Source organism: Cupressus sempervirens, chromosome 5, assembly GCF_028749045.1.
Source record: "Cupressus sempervirens isolate cs-2001-9-10 chromosome 5, ASM2874904v1, whole genome shotgun sequence".
In the NCBI taxonomy this organism is placed as follows: domain Eukaryota; kingdom Viridiplantae; phylum Streptophyta; class Pinopsida; order Cupressales; family Cupressaceae; genus Cupressus; species Cupressus sempervirens.
In genome coordinates, this window is record NC_143122.1 from 535,369,532 (window position 1) to 535,380,532 (window position 11,001).

Below are 11,001 nucleotides of genomic sequence, written 5' to 3' on the forward strand. Positions count from 1 at the left end.
ACATTTGCTCCCAAATATTCTAAAATATTTTATTGATGGTGAATGTCCAAACCATAGCTCATAAGGTATCTTGTCCATACCTTTTTCGATATGTACTCTGTTCAGAGTATACATTTTTGTATTCACTGCTTCCCTCCATAATGTCTTAGATATATCAAACTCAAATAGAATCACTCTAGCTACCTCTACTATATATTTATGTCCTCTAAGCAATCCCATTTTTCTTAGGTGTTCTAGGTGTAGATAGTTGTCTTTTAATTCCATTTTCTTCACAGAATATGTTAAATTCTCTAGAGGTAAATTCTCCTCCTCTATCAAATCTCAAACATTTAATATTAACATTAGATTCATTCTCAACTCTATTCTTAAATATCTTGAACTTCTCAAAATCTTCAGATTTCTCTTTAAGAAATTCTACCCGCATCATTCTAGTGAAATCATCAACATAAATCATACAATACCTTTCACCATAGAATCCTTTAGTTTTGGCAAGACCACTCAGATCTATGTGAACAATCTCTAACTTCTCTATAGAAGTGAACTTCTTGCTAGGAAAAAGATACTTTCTTTTGCTTAGCCAAAATACATTCCTTGCATTTAACATTAGTAGGCTTAACAATCTTAGGTAGATCTGTCACTGCAAATGTGCTACTAACCTTTACAATATTATCAAATTTTATATGACAAAATTATCTATGCCATAACCAAATGTTATCAAATTTTTCTACCAAAAATGTCATCTCAGTAGGATTCAACTGAAATACATTACCTCTAGATAGTGCCAATTCCAATCATCTTACCATCTCTATCTTTGATAGTGTAGGTCTTTGTAATAAACTGAAATAGATAACCTTTGTCCACCAACTATCCAACATTCAACAAGTTATGTTTCAATCCATCAACAAAATAGATATATCAGTGTTAGTTTTACCATCAAGAGTAATGGATCTAATTCCTATAATATGAGAGGATGTATTGTTACCAACTCTAACAATTCCTCCATCATGATTCTTAAACTTAACAAACTTATTCATATCACTAGTCATGTAATGTGAAGAACCACTGTCAATTATCCAATTGGATTTCTTTTCCACTTGGGTAACTAGATCTTTTTCTTCTCTAATTTCTCTATCAAGATCATCTTCCTTGATAGCCACAAATCCTAATTCATCATCACTTTTACTTTGACCTTTCTCATTAGTTTCTTCATCTTCATTTGCATATAAACAATTTCTATCTCTATCTTTTCTAGGGGGTTAAAAGCATAAATCTATGTCACCGTTTAGGATACCAAAACCTGTTCTAGTCAAATCTCAATTCTCTATCAAAACTCAGTTTTTACAAAAACTAAAAATACCCTTTTAAAGATCTAATATTCAATATCATCATTATATAAATTTTTGAGTGTTTTGATTAGTTATAATATGCTATAATTTCAAAATATTATCAGTCGATATTTCAACATTTGAGAAGATGCTCCCTCAAAAAGGGAAAAAAAATATTAAATCATATCAAAAAAATTAAAAAATTATATTTATCTTTAGAAGAGAGAGTCCTCTTCACAAAGATGTAATTTTTTTCAAAAATGTGTAGATTTGATAGGGAAGTTTTGACGGGAGGAAAAAACTGTTGGATTCTGATAAGGTTGAGCTTGAGTACTTATAACAAAGAAAATATACATAAAAAATAATTGTTTCTTTTTTTGTTCCCTAGCTATACATGTCATCTATAAGATATTTTCAAATTAGAACAAAAAAAAAGATTTTCATATACTTTTTTGATGGGAACTACACCCTATGTTTTTTACAATAAAAAAAGGGACTTCAAAATAAAATAAAATGAATAAACTCTTACTCAAAAAAATAATAAAAATTAAAGGCATAAAATTCATCCAATTCTACACATTTCATTAGTTTACATCATCTTCAAATTCTAAACATGAATAGCATTTTTTTGTCATTAATGTTGAACTATCACATTTTGATATCTCATTTCTTTATAAAAGGTGACACAGGTTTGTGCTTTTACCCAGAGTTAAACTTCCCTTTATACTTTCTCTCTCTTTTAGGACATATAGATGCATAATGACCAAATTCATTACAAGTCCAACACTTAAAGATTTTCTTACCATCTTTTTCTCTTCTCACTAGAAGGGTTATTCCTTCCTCTATCTTCTTGTCTTCATCAGCTCTGTTGCTACTAGCCAAATCTCCATGAGTGCTTGCACTCCTTGTAAAATTAGGTCAAAATTTTAGGGCACTAAAGATTGTTTTGACTCTTACAAGTTCACTAGACTATCTCAGATCTACTTTAGCTGATTCCAATCTACCAAGCAAAGTTTCCTTGGTGAATTCCTTAGCGTAGGGTATCACAAACTATATCATTTGCACAATTGGCTTGAAAGGCAGTGACAAACTTTTCAAAATCTTCCATATGACTTCATCATCATCTTTGGTTCCACCATTAGATTGAATTGCTGCAACTATTTCTGATATTCTACCAATATAACTTCTTACAAATTCATCTTCCATCATCTTAACATCTTGATATGCACATATTCAACTTTGTAACCTCACTCTTTTAGCATGATCATCACCTTCAAAAGTAGATTCCAATGCTTTCCAAATTTCATGAGATGTTTCAAGTGACTTTATCTGACTATATTCATTATCTAGAAGGGTTGATAATAGAGCCTCTCTTACTCTCATGTTACACATGAACAAATGTCTTTCCTCTTCACTACAATCTTCTAGCTTTTATTCTTCAATGATTTTCTTCTTACCCTTTGTCAAGTTCCAATATCCTAGACCCATGCATAATAGATGAGGCTTCATCTTCTCCTTCCAACTATAATAATTGGCCCCATCAAATCAAGGACTACCCTTTTTGAAAAATATTTTTCATTGATCTCCTAAAGTTGTCAAGCTTATCCTTCAAGGACCCGATCCTTTGATACCAATTGTTAGAATATATAGTCCATTGATATAACTGAGTGGGGTAGGGTGAATTAGTTACACAAATAATATAACCAATAAAAAATTTAAATAATCCTAATCATATGAGTAATGTAAATTGAAACCACAACAAGATACTCATACACAATAACACAAGATATGTTAACTAGGAAAACCCTTGACCAGAGGGAAAACCTTGGTGGGGATGGTACCCAAAAGATGATGTACTAATATAAATATTCCTTGTTAGAGGATGGACCTTTTTAGGAGTCTATTACAATATTCAATACATATGAGCCCCTATTAGGAGACTTTGAATTCCTATTAGGAGATTCCAACCCTATTAAGAGTTGTGGGAGATAGCTAGACCTACTACCCAAATAACTTTGAGGGAAAGACCAATGAAACCATTGTCTAAATTATCTCTATATTATTCCTTTTAGAATAATAGAGCTAAATTATACTTCCTTCATTGACTCTATCCTATGAATTGGACTTCTACTCCTTCTGATCTTGTAACTAGATCATGAACTGCACATCCAATAATCCCTTGGATTGCTTACATGCATTCAATTAGCACTCTGCTCCTTTCACAATTTGCACTTCAATAGATTTTCCACATACTCAAAAACAAGGAAAATATCTTTCCTTTTTACCATATCTTCATAATAATTTCTTGAGTTGGCCTTAAGGCTTTCCTCAATTAATTAAGATAAGATATATAATTAATTACAATTACAATAGCACTGTCAACTCACAGTTTATAAATAAATTTACTCATAGGACTCCAGGTCTTACATTCTTGTTGACATCATCATCTAACTATCTTCTATCACTGGATGACTATCCATCAACTCATTATATCTTGGCTAAAAGATATAATACAAACATTAGAAATTGTCAAACAAATGCTCTATTTCTATGATGCTCTAAATAAATCAAACACAACTACCGTATATTTTTAATTCTAACTTCATCCTCTTAACCACATTATTAGGAAACTCTTAGGAACATGTCCTTAACTATGCATCACTTAAACCTTACTTAGTTACTACAAAACATAAGATCTTTGACTGCTATTGTTCTAGTCTTCTATAGAAATACTGTTATGTTGACATCAATGACAAATATAGTCATGAGTGCAACATATCAATACTCTCTAATACTTAGGATACTCCCCAATGTAGTATCATTAGCATTCATGCTAATAGTGAGACCCACATATTCTTTCATAGAATTTAGCTAACACTCATTTAGGCTCATCCTTTATATAAGAAACATTTTGTCTAGACCCTTTCTAATAAAGTCATCAAACATAAGGGTAGAATGAGAAGCATTGTGAATGATTTATCATTTCTTATTACAGGTTAAGTTGTCAGGTATGATTTGGTCACACAAAAAGGAGTATATAGTAGCATAGTAGGAAGAGTCATAACTAATAATGACATAAATAAATCATTCATTAGGGGAGTCATAGGTAGGGTGATGTAACTCTTCCAACAAGAATTAAAATATGGATTCATGTTCTTATAGTTGGAGAAAAGATGCCAAAGTAGCCATTGCATCTGCAACCTTATTATTAGCTCTAGAAATCTATTAGAATATGAAAAAGTTAAGTAATTCCTTATAGAATCAGTCAATTTCTTGTAAGGGATCAATTTTTCATCCTTAGGTTGGTAGTCATTATTGATTTGATTGATGAAAATATGAGAGTCTCCAAATATGTGGAATTCTATGATTGTCCATTCAATAGCTAGCTTAAACCCATTTATAAGAGCCTCATATTTAGTTATGTTGTTGGTACAAGGAAACAACAACTTGTAAGATTGAGAAATAGTGTATCTACAAGGAGTAACAAAAAAGATACCAACTACTACACCATTTAGAGTTTTAGATTGATCAAAGAACAATTTCTAGGTTCTCTCAATTACATACATGATAGATGAGTCAAGAAAATTAATTTGTATAGGAGCATCATCTTGCAATGGAAAATTAATTAGTTGATCAATGAGAACCTATCCTTTGATAGCCTTACAATCAACATAATTAATTCCAAATTCTAAAAGAATCATCATTCATTTATCTAGTTGACTAGTAACGAAAACTTTACTTAAGAGGTACTTGAGAGGATCAATCTTAGCAACCAAGTGTGTAGTATGAGCAAACATGTAGTGTCAGAGTTTTTGATAAACGATCACCACAATAAGGAAAGCCTTCTCAATGTTTTTATAGTTGATCTCATAAGATACCAGTGTTCTTATGATGTAGTAGATAACTCTTTCTTTTCTACTTCACCTTGTTATACCAATAATACCCCCAAGAAAGTAGCCATAGCCAAGATGTACAAAATTAAAGTTTTTCCTAGGATATGAGGCATTAGAATAGGGAATTTAGCCAAGTACTCTTTAATTTTATTGAGGTTTTTATCACATTCTTTATTCCATATGAATGTGGATCTCTTGTGTAAGTTCTTATTAAAAGGTTGTGGCCTATCATCTAGTTGAGCTATGAACCTCTTGATTGACTTCAAAGGCATCCCTGGAGACTCTTTAGTTGACTAATGTTGCAAGGAGATGGAGTTTTCCTGATTGATTTTACCTTCTTGGTGTCAACCTCAATCCCTTTAACATATATTATGTATCCCAATAGTTTATCTAAGGTGACACCAAAGGAATATTTCTTATGATTTAGTCTAAGCTAAAATTATTCCATGTAGTCCAAAATCAAGCTCAAGTCTTCTAGACGAGTGTTTCTTTTCTTAGATTTTTCTAGGGTGTCATCTATGTAGTCTTCCAAATTTTGTGCATAATTTCATGGAAAGTACTAGTCATATCTCTCTAAAAAGTAGAATCAACATTCTTTAACACAAATGGTATGACATTCCAACATAAGGTACCCCATGCACATGTGAAAGAAATGTTTTGTTGGGCTTCTAGAGCTATCTTTATTTGGTTGTAACTCAAGAAACCATCCAAATAGTAAATCTTATAGCCCACAGTCATATCCACTATCATGTTAATGTTAGGAATTGGGAAATAAGCCTTTGGGTAAGCTTTGTTCAAAATTCAAAAAATTGTGCACACTCAAATGGATTTATCATGCTTGGAGATAGGTACAATTTTGGAAATCTACTCAACATAGTCTATATATTGTACATATTTATTTCTCAAGATATTTTCTAGTTCAAATTTTGCCAAAGGGCAACATGTGGGTGCATTTTTGTCAATTTTTGTTTAACTGGCTTGACACCAAGAGATATAGATAGAGTCAAGTCCTGGCGTATTTTCATAGGTCCAAGAAAAATTGATCTTTTCCACTTAGAAGAATTTTAAAAAGCTATTTTTTTCTCCAGTTGATAAGGACTAAGCTAGATTTATGATCTTAGGAGCCTCCTTTATTCCAAAATTAATAGGTTGTGTAGGACCAATTAGCACTAATGATATCTATGGAAAGTAGTTGGGAAGACAACCAATTACCTCATCCTTGGGTTCCTCAAAGAGGTTTATGCCCTTGGATACATCTTTATTTTTTACTATTTTTGTCTCTGACACCACCACAAAGCCTTTTTTGCCATTAGAGTGCCTAATATTTTTTAATTTTCTTTTGATTTTATGAATAAGGTACTTGGTATATGATTCAATCATATTGGTAGCTAGTTCACTTGTGGAAGAGACTATAGGATTAATAGCATTAATATAACAAACAATCTCATAATCATTCTGGAAAGAGGGTAGTTTAGGTCACTGATTTTTTAAGGACCAATAAATGAGATTAAAATACATGAGTGGGAGAGAAGTGGAAGATTCCAACTTATTGATACTGAAGGATTCATCTTTAGTGACAAGATATTCTAAGTCTATAAGGTAGTCTTTGAGGATGCTCAAATCAAACATATTCCTAGCAAGGTCAACATGGTCCACTAAGTCAACATATGTGTTCAAATAATCAAGCCCTATAGGTGACTCATCTACCACATCGGTTTGGTTAGCATGAGAGTGTATAAATCTACCCCCAATTCCTTACATATAACTAAGAGCAAATCCCATTCATATTCATCAAAACTAGTCCTATGATCACATTCTATAAGGTGAGCAATGGTTCTCCTGATTCTATCTCTATTAGGATCTTCTACATATGATTCATCAAAGCATCTAGAAGTAGATGCTTTAGTGCTATGATCATTTGGTTATTCAATTTCTCCCCAAATGATGGAAGCAGAGGGCACAAAGTCCTCATTATCTTGACTAGTAGTATGAATCAAGGTATTTTTTAGTGGTAATATTCGTAAATTGGCTAACTTTAGAAAATTTTGGCTAGTCATTTGGCTAATAATTTAAGATTTGATACAACCTAAATCACCATAGTTTTATAAACTTTAGTTCAAGAATATTTAAAATTGCTCAATAATTTATTTTACTAAAAATTTTAAACTCAAATATTTGCCACAATATTTGTTACATGATTAGATTTAAGTCACCTAAATATAATATATTATTGGAGAAATTAAATTGAACTGACCAATAATTATCATAATTATTAAGTACTTTAGGGATATATCACCAATATTTAGTTTTTACTATTCATTTAAAGTATATGTAACGTTTCTCATAATATTTTGCGAGGTAAAAAATATCCAATTTTGGTTTTTAATATTTCAAGGTGATTAATGAACTTCCTATTATTATTGAGATTCATCAATATTTTATTCAAAAAAATTATGACTCAAAAATAGTCACCAATATTAACCATATTTAGAATAAAAATTAAGAGATTCGCCAATAGAATTTTTTAATTTTTTTTCAAAATAATGAAATATTCACCAATATTATATATATATTTTTGGAGGATTCCTTCTCAAAGTTTACCCTGTTATGAATAGGTTAACTTGTTCTTCTGAGTCACTTGTAGTAGGAGGTTCTTGATCATAAATAGATAAAACATCATTGATAGAAAAATGTATGTTAGTAGTATCTTTTCTTTTTCATCCATTAGGTTGGCTTAAAGGTATAGTTAGGGCATGCTTCTTATTAGTCAAAGGATCGTGTCTTGGATATCCCATCCTCTTAAGAAACTCATAACCTTTTCCATAGCATTTAGGAGAAACATTAATAGTAAGTGTGACTTCATTAGGCATATCTTATTATTGTTGGAGTTGATGAAATCCAACTCCACAGTCACCAAGATCACCTTTAGTGTAAATAGCTTGCCGAAGAGAAACCTAAAGGCAAGAGCTTGAAGGAAACAAAGCAAGAGAAAATATTTCACAATAGAAAAAATAAAATTGCTATGTGAATTGATGATTTACAATGTGAGAGAGACCACTTATAAAGGCCTCAAGGAAGCTTGTCGAATAAGTTGGAAGGAGGTAGAAGATAAGGTTGACATCTAAGCACTCTTCCAAAAAAAAGTGGAGCATGCTAGAAGGGAACAAACTCCCATGTTGTAAACAACTCATCACTATAACTATTAACTACTAAATATTAAATAAATGCATTAACCTAAGTAAGCTTAAGTAAATAGAATATAATTAATAATTAATTAATTAATTATTTACTCTAACACCCCCCCTTAAGTGCAACTTAGGGGAATGCCTTAAGCTCCCAAAACTAAGATGAAAATGCAGAATGGGTCTCAGCAATGAGGCCATGTTAGGTACCCATGTACAATGTAAAAAAATGCAACCTCTATAAATGGGGAAAGAGAGAAAACCATGTGGAAAAAACCCTCCCCCAAAAAGAAGTAAAAAAAACATGTAGAAAAAAAACATGAAGTGAAGGAAGGAAGGCCTCAACCAATCCCCCCAAGGATAACTTCCATCGAAAAAGAGTCAAGAGACCCACTGAAAACTATAAGTACAACCAACCCCCCCATGAGAGATACTAAAGCCTCCCCAGAATAAAGGAGCCCCTGAAGGAGGGATCGAACCAATGCAACTCCAATGTGGAAGAAACAAGGGTACATAACAAGGGAATCCCTGAATGAGAGGCAAAACTAGAAAGCCTAGCTGATGCCTAAAGGAGAATGTATGAGGAACTAGAAAGGGAATCCCCAAGGTAGGTGTGATGACACTATCATGAATGTCCACTATAGTATTTGCAACAAGTGATCCTAAAGTCTCAATGAATGAAGCTAGAGGATTAGGAGGAGTAGAAGAAGAATCCCGTGGAAGAGAAAAGTCCTCAACTAGATGTGGTGTGGAAGTCAAAATAGGGATATTAGGAACAATACAAAGGTTCAAGTATCCTGATTGCACCACATTATGTTCCTGCAAAAGAGAAGAAGTGTGCTCCAACAATGGGGATGGTGGACCAAAGTGTGAGAAGGTGTAGAGACGAGTGGAAGGATCAATGGCCCCTATAGCAATAAGACCTCTTGTTGCATGATCTCAAATGAAGATTGAATCAATAGTGAACTCAACTAGTTGCATGATCTCAAATGAAGATTGAATCAATAGTGAACTCAACTATCTTCCCTGATCCACTACATGTAATTGGAGAAATTAAGAGAATATTGGAAAACAAAGATGGAACATACAATACATCATTGAATATACCATCCTAGATGCTAATTGAACCTTTCCCATAGACTGGTAGGATAGTGTTATTCCCCATGCGAATATGAGAGATGAGAGAAGCCTTAAGAGTAGAGAAGACACTATGAGAAGATGTCATATGGTGAGAAGCACCTGAATCCAGTATCCAGGGAACCTGTGAAGGAGATGTAATGGTAGCCTGTAATGCATGACCCTTTCCAAGATCTGATGTAGCTAGTGAAGATGTAGAAGAAGACTAAAAGGTAGAGCCCTATGAGGTAGAAGAGGATGGAGAAGAAATAGTGCTCTTCTAAAGAAGAGCTTGCAAATTTGCAATTTGTTTCTCATAACCATCAAATCTCTTCTGAAAACAATGTGCCTCATCATGAGATCCTTTTTGACAATAGGAATAGGTAGGAGTCCGAGTCTTCTTTTTCTCCTTCTTCTTAGAAGAAGATGATGAACTAGTAGAAGGGGAATCTAATATCTATTTCGACTTCTACTCCTGTGTATCCTTGACAAGCAATGCCTGTGACTATGACCCTCAAAGTGAATCCATCTGATTGATATTGGATTGTTCATGAGTTAACCGATCACAAAATATCTCAAATGAAGGCATCTTGTGTCTATCACCCAAGGCATCCATAGTGGAGTAGAAAGTGGAAGAGAAGATTTGATACTATCCCCTCAACTTTGAGAGTATAAAAAAGATACACTCATCATCTATTTTGGTTTTTCCACATCCCTGCAAAAGTGTATGCAAAGATTTGAATTTCATCAAGAAGTCCTCAATGGTGGGGAAGCTATCAGGTGTCAAAGAATTCAACTTTGCATCAAGCTGCAATGCCCAAAATTCATTCACTGTGCCAAACAAAGTCTAAAATTTGAGCCAATAAGCCTGAGGAGTGGTCAAACCATCCAAGTGAAATAGCAGATTGTCTAAAATGTTCAATGCAATCAATCCCATAGCCTCATCCATTTTGTTCTTGTGCTGAAGAACCTCAAAAGGGCATTTGAGAATAGGCTGATTCTCATCTAGACATGACCATAAGCCTCTTGACATGAGAAGCTTTATCATTTGTGCCTTCCAAGTGTGATAGTTTCATGGTGTGAGACGGGTCACAAATGGATCTGCCATTGAGAGAAGAAGAAGACAGAAGTAGAAGGGTCTTATTCTGAAGTAAATTACAGAGAAAAGAAAATGCCCCCCCCCCCCCCCAAAAAAATGTATAAATTGGGCACTCTTTACTTAGTGTGATTATAATAGCCAATTTAGGGTCTATTTTTTAAAGTAATATTTCTGTCTACAGAACCTATAATCTAATTGTAGATTTGAAAAGTAGACAAAAAAAAATGCACTTTAAAAAAAAATGGAACCTAATTATGTGTCCAGATGAGCCTGTACAAAGCATTTAAAGTGTCAAAAATTAGAATTTGTGAGTTGCAAACAAATTTAGGAATAGAGATCTCAAACCACCTACACCAATGTGTAGAGCATGAAATCCTACCTCAAAA